The 12,947-nt window shown below is 40.3% G+C and overlaps 1 non-coding gene across 1 annotated transcript; it reads left to right on the plus strand.

Moving 5' to 3' along the window:
* Nucleotides 1–12,518: 12,518 nt before the first annotated feature.
* LOC136769192 (U5 spliceosomal RNA) lies at nt 12,519–12,633 on the plus strand. Its single transcript, XR_010822150.1, has one exon. It is a non-coding gene; the product is annotated as a U5 spliceosomal RNA (small nuclear RNA).
* Nucleotides 12,634–12,947: the final 314 nt, after the last annotated feature.

Consider the following 12,947-nt stretch of genomic DNA (forward strand, 5'->3'; position numbering starts at 1 on the left):
AGACATTGCCCCATCTCCCACAGACTGCCCCCCTGTCTCCCCAAAACTCTCCAGCAACATTAAAACACTAAAGGAATGCCTATCAGTGCTGGAGCTGAAGTTTGCGGAGTTCAGGGACTAAAGATGCACCACAAGGCTAAGATCCATAAGCTGAGAGCAGCAGTGAGAGACCAGGAGGAGCAGAGCCAAACCCTGAGGACGGAGCTGCACAGAGCGAGGGAGGAGCTGACCAGGACACCCCAGCACAGCCAGCTGAGGAGCCTGCAGAGCCAGCTGGAGAAGCTAAGAGAGGAGCACAGAGACTGCACTGCACTGACCCCACAACACCTACAACCCCTGACGCACCCACTGACGCACCCACTGATCCACCCACACTCCCCACCACTCCTGACACCCCCACTATCACCAGACCTGCCACTAATACACAAACCCCTGAAACGCCACTCCCCTAAAACACACCCGCTGCCCCCACCACTCCCGACGCAAAACCCGGAGTGGCAGGTCAACACAGAGGTGATCATTCTGAGCGACTCCAATGGGAAGTTCCTGGATGAGAGGCGCCTCTTCCCTGGGCGAAAAGTGAAAAAGCTTTGGTGCCCGACAGCACAGAGAGCCCTGGAGCTGCTCTCCAAGAGGAGGCTGTGCCAGGTCAAACACATCCTCATCCACACCGGCACTAACGACCTGAGTGCCCGCAGGGGCGATGTGGCCTCAGCCCTGAGACAGGTGGCAAAGAAAGCCACAGAGGAATTCCAAACTGCCAATATCACCATCTCCACACTGCTGCCCCGCACAGACGTGCCCCTGCACATCATCCAGGCCATCAACGCAGAAGTATCCCGAAGATGTGCCCTCCTCCCCAACGTCCACCTGGCACACCACTGAGACATCCAGCCACATCACCTGTATGACCACGTCCACCTCAACAAGACGGGTGTGAGGAAGGTCCGTTTTTAGTGTTTCTCTGAACACATCCAAGCTTACCTAGGCGCTACATATTATTTTCAATTAGCCGTAATTCTGATCTGTATTTTGGCTTGTTAATAGAAGTTATTGAAGTTGGACTCCTAATTCAAAATAACCAATATGTATCTCAACGTAATTTACTGACAGACATCACTCTTTATCACTTTCACTTTTGAAGGAACTGCTTTGTATTCTGTGTATTGTTTTATTGTAGTGCTGCTTCCTTTCTTGGCCAGGTTTTACTTGCAAAAGTGATTTTATTCTCAATGTAAGCTCAAAGTCAAATAGTTTAAATAAGAAAACAATGTATTGAAATGAGAACATCATGAACCTGTGTAATTGTGCTGAAGGACAAGCACTGAAAGCAGAGAGAATTTTGTGTTTGGCATTGAATAGCCTTAAAGAAAACTATGCCGTTTTTGGAAACTTTCATATTTAAGTTGAATGTAGGCAAAAACATTCCAGTCACTCTGAAGAGAGAATACAGTTTACTGTGCGAATAAGTAGCCCCTGAATTGAAGATAAAAATCAAAAGTGCTGTTCGTAATTAGTTTACACTTTTACATCAGATGTCTTGTTTTTGCGTTCCAAATTGAGGAGTTGTGGCATATAATGTAAATGAAGTTACTTCACTAGTAGTGCGATTTCTACGTTGTGTATGTGTGTTTGTATATATGAACTCATACATTTTTTAAAGATTGTATTTGGAAAACAAATTCAGGTATAGCACGTGTCCCCCTTTTGAATGGGTTCTATATATAACATTTTAAAACGAATGGTTCTGTGTAGAACGCTATGTTTGGGGGTTCTTCATGTAACCCCTTTGAAGGGGTTCTACATAGAACCATAAAGGGATCCACCAGAGCGATTACTCGAGGAACCCTTTATGGTTCTGTGCAGAACAATTTCTTCTAAGAGTGTGGAGTGTTGCCACACAATTTCTCTCAGAGGGCTTTTGACCAATGGCAATCCAATCCTGAATGACGTCACCACTATCCTGTTGTACTTTATGGGAGAGATGTATTAAGTAGTTTATAATGAGAAGAATAACAATAATCACCTGTTTTTCATAGGTTTTGTATCCATGGTCTCCTTCATATTAGGAAAGGAAGTTGATCCATAGCCTACTCAGAGACAACTGAGAGTTGGTCTCTGAGCAGCAGCACAAAGGGGTCGAGTCTCTCAATGTCCGTGTGTTGGAGATATTCCACCATATTGGTCCCAGCCTTTAAAACAATGTTAAAGAAGATGTTAAAGATATTGTAGAAATATATTGCAGAAGAGCAGAACTACAATCACACTTTTTCAATGCTATTGCTGTTTTCTACCTCCCTGGTGAGGTACCAATGCGGGAAGTTTGAGAGAGTATTTCTAAAATGTGTATGATCCAATACACACAGTTATTTAAAAAGCTGACGTCTTGTACATGCTCACCAGAACCAAGCCTAATTAAATAACACATTTAATATTAAATAAGTACATGTGCAGTAGCCACTTGGACAATTACAGATCCCCAGGTCAAAACACAACAGAAAGACATGGAAGATCGTATTTTCAAATCACATCTGTGGCCCCCCTAACTGTAATTTGGTATTAGTGGGTCAAAGGATTTATTTGGTTCAAGTGATAATAAGATCATATTTTGAAAACAAACACTACAGGATGTCATATTTAAAATGACTGTGAGTACCTTTCTTTAGTGACGGTTCTGAGGGGGGCAGGGATTAGTTGAGTGTGCTAATTGGAGCTGTGAAGTGTGCAGAGAAAATACAAATGTTTTCTTTTAATATGAAAACAAAGAACTTTTTTTTAACACCGACCTGGGATTGTGTTTCTTTCAAAGTTTCCTTATTGTTTCTGAGAAGAGACTGTTCACTTGCAAAGTGAACTGGACCCGTGTGACTCGCAGGTAAGGAGAGCCCGTGTTGAACTAAGATGGCTACAGTGAGTTTTCCTGGACAAAGCTCGGGCAAAGGATAGCGCAGAGTGCACCTGCACCTGAGATTGTGTTGAGAAGCTTTGTGATAAGAGCAGGTAAAGAGGGAAAAGAAACACAAGTATTTTCTTTGTTTGAAGAACACATTTTGTTTTAACTGAAACGGGACTACAACTTTTGAAAGGGAAATAGTTGCTAGTGCACTGTATTTTTATTGAGTTTATTAGAAGAAAAAAAGCTTATATTTTGGACAGAACGAACTCGTTTGGCATGCAACTAGCAGCAAACGATGTGAAGCAAACAAAACAGTTAGCAAGTTAGCAAGTTAGCAAGTTACAGTCTGTCCTAGGTCCGGGGGTGCTTATGGTTGTTTATGGGTTCCCTTACCTTAGCCAGTGTCATGTACGGGTGTCCGTACCTTACTGGAGTGTTTGTTTTTATTATAATATATATACATAATATAATATATAATAATGTAATATTTCAGATAAATCGTCACAGTGAGTGACACCAGCATTATTGGTTTTTTGAGAAATAAAAAAACAGAATGTAGAGAAGAAAATGTTGGAAGGAAGTTGGGAGAAAGACTGGTCTCCGAAGGAGCACCGGGACTGGTGGAAGCAACAACAACCAGATAAGACAGAGAAAGGAATTGTGATATTGTGTCAGGTTGGTGAGAATCAAGAAAAGAAAATAACAGAAATGGAAGATCATCATAAACAGTAATGTGAATTGAGAGAAGAAGTTGTGAAAAATACGATAGAATTAATAGAACTACAAGGCAAATTAGAAGGGCAAGAAAAGTGGTCAGAAAAGGTGAAGGTGTAGGTGCGCGATGTGCTGCCGTGTTAGGAGCGCATCGCGACACAGATCACTCCGAGGACGACAGGCCCGATTGGGATGATTTAGATCGCAAAGCATGGGAATATGAAAAAGGAGGTTTTGCTAGCGCTCCTCCCCCATATAATCCGGAATATAAATCAATCACTGATTTTGGTTATAATAATACATTGTATCCAGATCTGACCGCTCTGAAAACGGTCCCAGCTGCACCCATGCAAGTCAAAACTAGACAGAGTAAAGAGGAAGGTCAATCAATAGTCTATACGACTAAAACCCATGTCCCCTTCTCCCCAGGAGAAAAAGAAATGATATGGGCGTCCCTCCCAAAATTAAAACCAAACCAGGGTAACACAACTTTTTGGGATATTCTAGATGAAAAGATGGTTATTCACCTCCTTCACCCGCACGATGTACACATCATCGTGAAGGCTAAATGTCCGCCCAACATTTGGATACAGTTACTACGAGAATATCAGACCGGGGAGTGGGCTAATGTAGCCTCTACAGATGAGGAGGAAATAACAGAACTTTTTCACAATGGATCAAGAAAACTGAGATAGTGAAATAATGAAATAATCGAGTGGGATTATTTGACATTTTATTCTAAATAATCATAAGCTTAAATAATAAGTTATAAGGGCTGTTTGAGACACTGCAGGGTCAATAAAACATGCCACAGATCGGATATCTGAATTATCTTTAGATATCAATGTGTATGTGCTTTGTGTGTTTATGTATATGTATAGTTTGAAGGTGATATAAGGTAAATGTCTATGTTTTGGCAATCATTTTAGAATTATATTTAAAAATGTAACAACAGATTTATCATATTCATGAGGATCTTTGGCTCTATACAGAGTGCCTCAAGCATCAGAAATCAGAGAGAAAGACTATTATAAGAAAAGTAATCCAAAATATACATTGAATAAACAGATGGATAATAATAGTAATACATAAATAGTCATGGTGTCTCCACAAGAAGAACCAGAATTTGTTTGTTAAACATCATGTTATGGACAAGCTCTGTCAAAAGTCAAATTCAAGGAAACGAAAGGCTAGAAGAGAGCCTGGTGCAGCCCTGACAGCCTGTGAAAGCAGGAGAATGTAAACAGTCTGGTGACATGTTACAGTCTTTCAGAAAATGTTTGGTTATTGGTGCCTAGCATATAATACATGAAATGAAAGTCAAAGTAGACCATGGTTTTAAGATGAGTGATGTAGGAAAAGGGTAAGATACCGCAGAAGTATAAGATTACAACTATAGAATAAGTAAGCTCAAGTAATATAAAATGCTTTACAGGAGAAAAGTAAGAATGGAAAGGAAGAGTAAAAGAGAAGGTGTCCTAGGATTATGGGAATCATTATTGAGATCAATGGCCTATTGGCTAATATTTTGTTAGGTACATATATGACTTCAATAAACGAATAATGGAGTGACATCTGTATAAATATAAATAAAACATATTGATAAAAAAACCTGAATACATTTCTTGTAAGAAATTAAGAATAGGAGAAAGAATAGCTGTTAGAATGCAGAGCAATGTTAACCAAAGTTGAAGAGGGTTTGAGTAAGTTGACGAGGGTCTGAGTAAGTTGATAAGGCTTGGGAAGCAGGAAAAGGTGAGTTTGATGTGTGTGAGACAAATGTGCTGCCACTTTTAGCACAGAGAGCTTCTGATGGTGATTGAATGAAACGTGGGAAAATAAATAAACTTGATGTAGGATAAATGAATAAATAATTGAATGAGATATGAGCCGCAGAGACCTCCCACATTGGAAAGTGGACTACAGCAGATAATCCTCTCCTCTCCCAGGGCAGGGTGATTAAGTGGGGACGCGTGTGAAGAGTGCAGGTGGACCCAGGTGAGTTGTGAAAGAAAGAAGAAACAAAAATAATAAGGCACGCGTGCAAACAATCAAAATAATACTAAGTGAATAACAAATTAAACAATAAAGTGAAAGATAATCAACACACAAAATAATGGCAATATAGAACCAAACAAAATACACAAGCCATATTGCATAAAGTGAAGTGAAATATAAATATAATAAGTAATGGTGATTAAGGAGCTAATTAACACCGTCCGTGACATTTACATTGGTTGGGTGTGTGGATACCAGTAATAATTTTTGTTTTATTGAAATACAAAATAATTCTATTTTTCCGAAGTGCTGAACTTTAATACAGTCTAGAAAGATTAATATTTTTTGTCTTGGGCTATATTATTATTACCATAGTTTTTCTATTGTATAAGTATCTTGGAGTAGAGGCATAGGTGGGCATGTGGGCAGAGGAGTAGGAAGGCCGGTCAAGCAAATAAGCTTGCTAAGGTACGCAGCAGCAGCAAGCAGCCCCCACATCCAGCCAGCCAGCCAGTCTGGCTGGCAGTGACTGAGTGGTTGACAGACGGCAAGCAACGGAATGTACGTGCTCTGTGATGTCATAGCAGTCAGCTGAGAGAGGCTCGTGATGTCATCGCTGAGCTGGCTGGCTGGCTGGCTGGCTGGCGTGCTGGCTGGCTCTGTGTGTGTGTGTGTGTGTGTGTGTGTGTGTGTCTGTTTTTCTGTTTGTCAGTCTGTCTGTCTGTCTGTCTCTCTCTCTCTCTCCCTCTCAATTCATTTGTATTGTCAAAAGCAATTGGACATACATACATACATTCATACATATATATATATATATATATATATATATATATATATATATACATACATACATACATACATGCTAGAAAGTCATTACTATGTTATCTTAAAGGCTAACTAAGCAGAACATATATCATTATCGAACAGAGTTCATAGGTCTATACATGGTATTAGGGAACAGGCACGTAGGTCATTCTGTTTGACATTGTCTCCAAGGTTCTCATTGTAAATAACAAAGAGAAATCAAACTACCTTATGGCCTCCTGACCTTCTAGCTTGACCTTATCTTTCTTAAGTATACAAGAGAGAAAAACAGTTGTGAGAAAAGAATTTCTAACTTTCCTTCCACACATACATACATACATACATACATACATACATACAAACCAGAGGCATGCAAAAAAATATAAAGAGGAAGAAAATGTTGTATAGCACATACAAAAGGGATGGTGATGAAACAAAATACATAGAATATGTTGAGCTGCAAAGAGATCTTAAGAAAGGGATCAGGAAAGCAAAGAGGGAAATAGAAAGAAACATAGCTCTTGGAGCTACAACCAATGCAATGAGCTTTTTTCAAAATTACAACAGCAAGCGGTCAATTAAGGAGGAGGTGAAACAGATAAAGGGCAAAAATGGAGGTATCTTGGAAAACGAACAAGATGTGGCAAATATTCTAAATGAGTATTTCACAGAGGTTTTTACAAAAGAAAAAACAGATGACATGCCACAGGTTGACAATCAATCCAGTCAAACCCTAAGAGAGATCAGGATAAATGAGGAGGAGGTACTAAAGGGACTAGCAGAATTAAAATCAAACAAATCACCTGGGCCAGATGGGATATTTCCAACAGTACTTAAAGAAATGAGGGAAATTATGTATAGGCCGTTAACTCGATTATTTCAAATGACACTTAGAACAGGGGATGTTCCCACTGACTGGAAGACAGCAAATTTCATACCAATCCACAAGAAAGGGGACAAAACTGAGCCAGGAAATTACAGACCAATCAGTCTCACCTGCATCACCTGTAAAATGTTGGAAAAAATGATTAGACAGAAAATAGAGGAGCATCTCAATGAAAACCATATTCTTGGAGATAGTCAACATGGGTTTAGACGAGGCAGATCATGTCTTACTAACTTAATACATTTTTTTGAACATGCAACTGCAGCTGTAGATCACGTGAAAGCATATGATATGATATACTTAGATTTCCAAAAAGCTTTTGATAAGGTTCCACACCAAAGACTGATCCTCAAATTGGAAGCTGTAGGCATTCAGGGTCATGTAAGTAGATGGATTATGAACTTGTTGATGTATAGGAAACAGATTAGAGGAGTCACTTCTAACTGGAGTGAGGTTGTTAGTGGAGTTCCACAGGGATCAGTACTAGGGCCTTTGCTTTTACTAATCTATATTAATGATCTGGACTCTGGGATACTTAGCAACCTTGTCAAATTTGCAGATGATACTAAAATAGGTGGCTTAGCAGATACAATCTTGGCAGCACATGCTATTCAGAGGAACTTAGATAAATTCAGTTGTGGGCTGACACCTGGCAAATGAAATTCAATGTGGACAAGTGCAAGGTAATACATGCAGTAAAACAAAAATGTCCACTATAATTACACTATGGGAGGTACAGATCTAGATGAAGTAATGCATGAGAAAGACCTAGGAATCTATGTGGATTCACTTTCTCCATCCAAACAATGTGGGGAAGCAATACAAAAGGCATACAGAATGCTAGGGTATATCGTCAAAAGTGTAGAATTTAAGTAATGTTAAGACTGTACAATGCGCTAGACCTCATCTGGAATACTGTGTACAGTTCTGGGCACCACACTTCAAGAAGGATATTGCTGCTTTAGAGACAGTTCAGAGGAGAGCAACCAGACCTATTCCAGGTCTGAAGGGAAAGTCCTACTCGGAGAGACTGAGGGAACTGAACCTTTTCACCCTGGAACAGAGGAGATTACGTGGGGACTTGATCCAAGTCTTCAAAATCATGAAAGGTTCCTCAAACCAGAGGAGCTTTTCCAGATCAGCAGGGACACACGCACCAGGGGACAACAAATGGAAATTGGGCTTCAAGGCATTCAAGATGGAAAGTGGTAGAAGCTGAAAGTTTGGGAACATTTAAAAATAGACTGGATAGGATCCATGGATCACTTAGATATTAATGGACACCAAACGAGCATGATGGGTCGAATGGCCTCCTCTCGTTTGTAAACTTTCTTATGTTCTTATGTTCTTATGTTCTTATGAATGTTCCCTAAGCATGTTTCAAATGTTCCCTAATTTATGTTACAAATGTGCCTTAGCACCTCTCTCTCTCTCTCTCTCTCTCTCTCTGTCTCAATTCAGTGCATTTGTATTGTCAAAGCAATTGGACATGCATACATACATACATACATATATATGGAAAATAAACAATATGTGTACATCTCTGCATTAATGGTGCCCTAACAGATGTGCAAGTTACATGACAGACAGACAGACAGACACTCACACACACTTTCACACACACACACACACACACACTTTCACAGACAGACAGACAGACAGACACACACACACACACACACACACACACTTGTATACCTGACACGTATAGAAGACTGGATAGGGAGATATAAATAGCAATGGGGAGACTCTTGTACTTGGTGTGGCTCTATCCATATAGTGGGGCCAGCAGCCACTTAGCAGGTGTAGCAATAGAAGCTCAGCCTGGGGAGACTGGATTTAGCATTTCCTCTCCATTTTGATAAGTATCCTTAATCATTTCTGCAAAATACTTCTATGATACCTATGTATGTTTTTTACTTGTACTATATTATACTATCAAGTATCAGTGTACACATACAATGTGACCTGTTACATTAATACAGAGGCCACGGAAGGCCAGATCACTAATAGCCACTGTCCCCTGATATTACACTTTTTTACAATCACTTTGGCACTCATTTCAGAACCTTGATGTCATTTTTCAAAACTCTAGACACAAAACTCACACCCGATGATCAAAATGCACATTTTTCAATTGCTTGGATACAATACACATCAACCTCAGATCATTTGTTCATTGAACTAAAATGATACAACTTAACATCAAAGTATTACCATTTCAAAATGCAATTCACACATTACATCTGAGATCACTGTCTATTCATTTCATTACAAAGATCTAACTATCAATTGATACAGCTGCCCAAATGATAAGTGACTGTTGCATTACTCTTAATTCATAGTTTTATGGAAACTGACGAACAGTATTCCATGTTTCGATCATGAAAGTTTCAGGATAATGAGATCCATTGACACCAATAACCGAGGAGCATGAACCAGTTGGACTACATTATCTATGGATGTAATATTTCATCATCATTCATCATCATGTAGCACTTTTCCACACCATGTTTTCAGTGTGGAAGGAAAGTTAGAAATTCTTTCTCTAATACCTGTTTTTCTCTCTTGTATACTTAAGAAAGATAAGGTCAAGCTAGAAGGTCAGGCCAGAAGGTAGTTTGATTTCTGCTTGTTATTTACGATGAGAATCTTGGAGACAATGTCAAACAGTATGATTGAAGTGCCTGCTCCCTAATCCATGTGTTGATCTATGAACTCTGTCCTATAATGATATAAATTCTGCTTAGCTAACTTTTAAGATAACATAGTAATGACTTTCTGATTATAACCAGCTCTTTGATTTTTGTGTATAAAAGCTCTGACTGTTAAAATGAAGGCAGAGCGACTTTGGGATCTTCTTGAGTCACTGTTCCTCTCCACGCTGCGTGTATTAAAGGCATTGCAACTAACGCTCCAACCTGGTTGAAGATGATTGTTCTTCCACATCAGATTTGACATTACTGTATGTATGCAGGCCCTTGTAATTGCTTTTCCAATACTGCCAACTGGTTATTGATGATTGATTTCACATTGTGGTACGAGTATCGAGTGAAATGAGTGCTATCCACCCGAGCAACACAGTGATAACATGGAGCCGGCAGGTCATCCAGGTCACAATAGAGGTCAAGCAGTGGGAGGAGGAAGACGTGGTGGTCAAAGGAATGGAAGGGGACATGCACCCCTTCTGAGAGGTGGTCGTGGGCCTCGTCATAGAGGAGGGCTTAGGCCTCACCAGAGAGGCAGCCATGGGCCTCATTTGAGAGGTGTTGGGGGAACGTGGTAGAGGACAAGGCCACGGACCAGACAGCGGCAGCAACAGCAAATAGTGTCCAGTGAAATCCGAGAAATAGTTGTAGAACATGTTGTAAATCATGGCATGACCATGACTGAGGCAGCTACAATGATTCAATCAAACCTCAGAATCAACTCAGGATCAACTGTGGCCTCAATCATCAGAAATGTCCGTACTGAGAAGCGGCAAGTCTTCAGCATGCACTAAACATTAGGCTACTCTCAATTGTCAAATGACTGTATACTGCATACCAATGTGTAGCACAGAGTATAGTGTGCCTTTTGAAAGAAATGCAGACAGAGTGAAGCAGCTGATGACTGAGTATGTTCAGGTATGTTCAGTTTCAAGATGCCTCTTGTGAAAAATGGTTGTGAGAACCTGAACCTGAACACAGGGCTGATGGAAATTTAGAAGTACAGTAATCAATCCTTTGTTTTGCTTTTTACACTAAGCCAGGTGAGGAACACTGCAGTTGACATTTTACTGTAGTTTTGTTCGTTTTTGTAGCTAATTATTTTTGCATGGATTCAAAGAAACCTATGGTGTGATTTGATTGTATTGCATCAATACATTTCAGATTTTGTTCAATGATTCCACTGTGTCTGTAGTATTCTCTCTACTAGTCCTTTTACAGTGATGTATTTATGTGTAGTACCATAATGAAACATGTATCACATATTTTGTACTACAATATTTAATGATTGTACGAACAACTACACAGTGAAACTATCGGTATCTTCTGTGTTACTATGTTACTATGGTATTTCATGATAAATGAGTTATTTGAACCAACAAGTCTGCAAGTGCTAGGTTTCTTTAAAGATATGAATGCACAATGCAATGTTTTGAACATTGGACAGCCTGTGTTACAAGTGATGACCGTTTTGAGTTTTGTGTCTAGAGTTTTGAAAAATGACATCAAGGTTCTGAAATTAGTGACAAAGTGATTGTAAAAAACTGTATATTCATCCTATTTAATGTGCTCTTTTAAAATGTACTTTTCTTTTTTATGTTGCCATTTCTGTTCTACCAATGTTTCAGTTGTTAGCCAAAGATTGACAGAGTACATCTCATACACACAGGCCAGACAGCAAAGATTTCTTTTTGAAATTCAATTACAAATGCTGCATGAACTCATCAATACGATTAGAGCTCCTGAAAGCAATATAACTAACTCACTCTACAGCATCTCATTAGCAGTGAAAAGAAACCAAGAAAGTTGGGACAGTCGACTGTTTACCACTATGTAACATCACCTTTTCTTTTAATAACACTTATTAAGCACTTGGGCACTGAAGACACCACTTGGTTAAGTTTAGCAAGCGGGATTTTCCCCCATTCATCCATTATGCATTTCCTCAGCTGCGCAACTGCACAGGGCCTTCGTTGTCTTAATTTGCACTTCATAGTGCGCCACACATTCTCAATTCGGAGACAGGTCAGGACTGCAGGCAGGCCATGCTAGCACCCGCACTCTCTGCCTATGCAACCATGCGCTTGAAATCTGGGCAGAATGTGGTTTGGCGTTATCCTGCTGAAAAATGCAGGTACGTCCCTGGAAAAGACGATGTCTGGATGGCAGCATATGTTGCTCCAAAATGTGTACATCTCTTCTGCAAAAATGGTGCCCTCACAGATGTGCGAGTTACATGACAGACAGACAGACAGACACTCACACACACTGTCACACCCACACACACACTTTCACAGAGAGACATATACACACACACACACACACACACACACACTTTCACACAGAGACAGGCACACACACGTACAGACACACACACATACATACATACATATGGAAAAGAAACAATACTTTTATAAATCACAATAAGATGTAATAAAGTACAGAAAAACTAAATGTAAGAAAATGTGATCTTTAATACACACAAATATGTATGGCTGGTCGGATGCGTCTTGGACTCGGGTTCCTCTTCATTACGTATAACGCTTTTGCCTTTTGCTAAAGCTTTCTGTGGAGGGGATCGTGGGTGAGTTTGTACCATTCTTGGGGGGCTCTGCCTTGTTGGGGCGGAGCTGTGATCCAGGTGAACAGCAGATCGGGCATAGGTGGGCATGTGGGCAGAGGAGTAGGAAGGCCGGTCAAGCAAATAAGCTTGCTAAGGTACGCAGCAGCAGCAAGCAGCCCCCCCATCCAGCCAGCCAGCCAGTCTGGCTGGCAGTGACTGAGTGGTTGACAGACGGCAAGCAACGGAATGTACGTGCTCTGTGATGTCATAGCAGTCAGCTGAGAGAGGCTCGTGATGTCATCGCTGAGCTGGCTGGCTGGCTGGCTCTGTGTGTGTGTGTGTCTGTGTCTGTCTGTTTTTCTGTTTGTCAGTCTGTCT

The sequence above is a fragment of the Amia ocellicauda genome, chromosome 14, assembly GCF_036373705.1.
Source record: "Amia ocellicauda isolate fAmiCal2 chromosome 14, fAmiCal2.hap1, whole genome shotgun sequence".
NCBI classification, from domain to species: domain Eukaryota; kingdom Metazoa; phylum Chordata; class Actinopteri; order Amiiformes; family Amiidae; genus Amia; species Amia ocellicauda.